Genomic DNA, 3,895 nt, shown 5'->3' with positions numbered 1-3,895 from the left:
ATTTAGACACTGGCTGCGTTCTCCTCCTCCTCCTCCTCTTCCTCCTCACCATTCCAGGGGAGGATGGTTTAGTGGTGCTGATAGTGGCTGAGCATCAGCTCTCTCCTCGCTACATACTGATTCATCGAAGCTGTGTTTTGCTCTATTCCTCAAAGTGACATGCAGGCCGGTCACTCCTCGCCCTCCCTGAGATCTCTCCATTCACACCTGCTCAGATGCCCAAGGAAAACATGAGCCAGGGAGGCCTCACCGTCACATTCTATGATACCTGCACATCCTACACACACTCCCATAGGCTGTATCTTCTCCTTCTGTTCTGATAACTTGATGCATACTTATTCACTGACACGTAGACAGTTGCACACACACACATTATTGCCTGTGTGCAGCTGGGAGTGGAAAGTGAAGTTCACCCAGTTTGGTTCATCTCTGGTGTATTTTCTAATTCCTGCTGATAACTTGAAAACACTGAACATGACCTCACAAAAAATGTATTTCAAAGGTAACTTGTTAGAAGAAATATTTCATTTCAGCTTTTGCTGTCAATCTACAAGGATAACACAGATACACATCTCTTAAAATGCTAAAATGTATTTTGAAACTGCAAGCTGTGATGCATTTGCAGCCAACAGTTGGTTGATATCTCTGTAATGCTTTTCATCAAGTGGGAAATAACATCACTCTCGGAAATTTCTAATATCTATGACTTGGAATTACGACTTGGAAGCTGACATGAACTGTTTTGCCAAGTTGGCTGCACATAATCATGGTTTAAATGGTATGATGTGAACCTACCCTGTACGTGTCACATTAAGCCTTACAGTGTGACAGTGAGCCAGCACGCTCAACAACCGGACCCTGAGACCAAAGCAGCTGAATTGAATTCTTCCGTTCGGCCTGGTGTGATAAAATGTCTTTGTTACGTTAAAGTTTTTGCCCTTACTCTAGTTGGCAGTGATCAGCAGGATACAGTTTCCTGTAGTTTTCCCATCATCCTTATCTGCACTTTTTTATTCACATTAAAATGGTTTAATGGAATTAACTGAAACATCACATGAAACAAGACTTAATATCACTTGCCCATGTCACTGCTGTAAATGCCATGTAATTTAGGAAAGTGGATGTCAGTTAGCAGTGTGTGTTTGCTTCAGAAAAAATCATCATTACTCCGACTTTTCATAGCAATCTGGAAAAGTAGTGAGCAGCTCCTTCTGATGGTGCAAACAGTTGTTATCATATTCCATAATAGTGCCTTCACACAAACTGACAAACAAGTTCACAAGTTTGTGGATTGAGGAACATGAAGTCAAACTCTGTCCATTTCTAAAAACATTATTGAACACTGCTTTTAGCCCACTATACTGTGCCAGAATAGTTCTACATTTTGGGAACTATGCTTTTTTTCTTTCATGCTGAGAGTGAGGTGTGAAACCACTCTCATCTGTTTCTTAGCCTGGAGACAGTTAGCTTAGCTTAGTGTAAAGACTGAAAACAAGGGAAACAGTTAGCCCGACTGTCCAGCGAGTAAAAAAACATAAGATTAAAATGACATGTGCCAGGCTATTTCTTGGACGGGAGAAACGTTCGCAGTCTCTGCTGGTTTCCTGGCAACGTCGCGGACATGATGACGACAAGCCTCAACTTGCAATTTTTAGACTTTGGTTTTTGTATAAATTGAACAAATGAGCAGTTGCTAAGCTTTAGAGGTGCAAGTAGGAGGTTTTTGTTACTTCTGGCTAAATTCTACCTGTTTCCAGTCTTTTGCTAAGCAACTGGTTGCTGGCCCTAGCTTCATGTTTAATTTACAGATAAGAGAGTGGTATCTGACTCTTGGCAAGAAAGTGAATCAGCAAATTACCTTAAGTGTCAAACTCTTCCTTTAAAAAACTTTTTTGGGCCTTTAACTTGAAGGTCCAGTAAGAGTATCCCCAGTTTAATATCGAATAGACCTATGGTTAGCCTATTTTTTAATTTCTGTGAGGTGTTCCTGTTATATGTCTTCCCTCCATACTGTAGTTTCATATTTAAAAACAAACTGAGAGTATTATGTAGAATTCCTCCTGCTCATCAGTCTCTGTAGGCTACAGTAGCTCTCAGTGTCCACACTATGTAGCCTATCCATTACTTGATGGTCGCAGGGGACATAAAACACAGTCTAGTGTTCCTCCCTGGAGTTTTGCCCTGCATGGTGTACAGTGCAGTCCTCTACCTCTCCATGATGAGAGAGGAGCCTAGTGAATGAGTGCCAGTAAATTCAATCGTAGCACTCCCATCTATTTCTATCTCCCTGTGGTCTGGCTGCTGCTCAGGCTGACCCGTTGCCTTTCTAATTTGGTGATGAGCTGTAAAGTGACCTGCCTGCCCCCACGGCCAGGCGGCTGGAGCGAGAGTGGGATTCCAGGGATTTCCTTACCAGCCAGACTCTTGGGTTGGATGGATGCTACTGTATACACACCCCAACCATGTCACACCCCTCCACTTTCTCCTCCTCCGACCCACAGGGGGACCAAGGTACTAGCTCTCAAGTGCACCCTGACATTGTCCCTTACACCCTCCCTGCCCCTGGGTAAGATGAGATGCCAGGAATAATTAATGACAATGTAGGCCATGGTATCTGTCCAGGCAGGGCAGCACACACTTTCTCCCACCTCCTGCTGAGGGGTACCGTCCTGCCACCTCCATTTGCACTAATTGGTTTTAACTCACTGCTGACTTACCCTTTTCATGTCATTAAGTGCTTATATATTTGATCTATCTCATTAGTGAATTAAATACACTGGTAATCCTGCTCCACTCTAAAATATTGTATGTCTCATATCATTTGAGTACAGTATGGCTGGAGGTGAAAATGTTTTTTATCGGTTTCACATGTACATTAAGATTCATGCACTGCACCTCCATAAATACTATGACTGGACTGTGTCCCCCACAAGTTGCCCAAATCTATTCTGATGCATAGAGACATTTCTCCTCCTTGCTTTTTAAAGTTAAGTGAATGTTGTCCTTTATTTTTGGTTTTTTTTTTTATTCTTCCTCAGACAAATAGATTATTGAGGTTTCAAACCCACTGTGCTCTACACTCTATGCACCCTCTCTCACTGGGCCACCTGTACTCCTTATTGTTTCATTTCAGAGTGCAGCGGGACTGTCTGACTCTAATCCACAGCCACAGAGGAGGTTTAAAACACTCTGGTTTCATCTAATCTTCCAGCTCAGACCTAGCCGAGCTTGAAACCCGCTTTCTCCATGATAGGAATGGACAAATAAAGGTCTCTCCCAGCACTCCCATGAAAGGGGTCTGTGTGCTCTGTGGATTAAGTCCCTGTGTTTTCTCTGTCTCTTTTTCTCAATTAGACTGACAGGGCTGAAAAAAAAATAAAGACACTCCTGTTCGTTCTGTATTGTGAGGCTTTGCAAGTTCTATGCTGATCGCTCACTGTTGATGGTTCCAAGGTGATCAGAATGTTTAGTGGCCCAATATAGAAATTGTATAAGAGCAAAATATCTGTGATATTATTATCCTCATAGTTAACATAGTCCTAAATTCTTCTGTTCCAGAATAAAGACTTTTTTTATGGTGAAAATCTATCTGCAATGATCTTAATAACAGGCTATTACAATTATATAGCAGAGTGCTGTGGTGCTCCTTAAGTGTCTGTCCTACAACAGTTGTTTATTTTTCAATTCTAATGTTTTGATCTATTTTTTAGTCTTTTCAAATAAACAGCTCATAATAGAAATACCCCGATGCACATATCCTCAAGTGTAAATATAATGAACACACACAAACAGGAGGTTGCAGGAATGACGGTATCGAAAAAGACTGTAAGCTGAGGAGAGAGCAAGAGCAGGAGCGAGAGCGGTGACTTTTCTGTACAGGCACTTTCATGGGCAG

The sequence above is a fragment of the Seriola lalandi genome, unplaced genomic scaffold (genome assembly GCF_002814215.2).
Source record: "Seriola lalandi dorsalis isolate HSWRI2012SDOR001 ecotype SW California unplaced genomic scaffold, Sedor1 jcf7180002054883, whole genome shotgun sequence".
In the NCBI taxonomy this organism is placed as follows: domain Eukaryota; kingdom Metazoa; phylum Chordata; class Actinopteri; order Carangiformes; family Carangidae; genus Seriola; species Seriola lalandi.
This window is presented reverse-complemented; position numbering follows the sequence as displayed.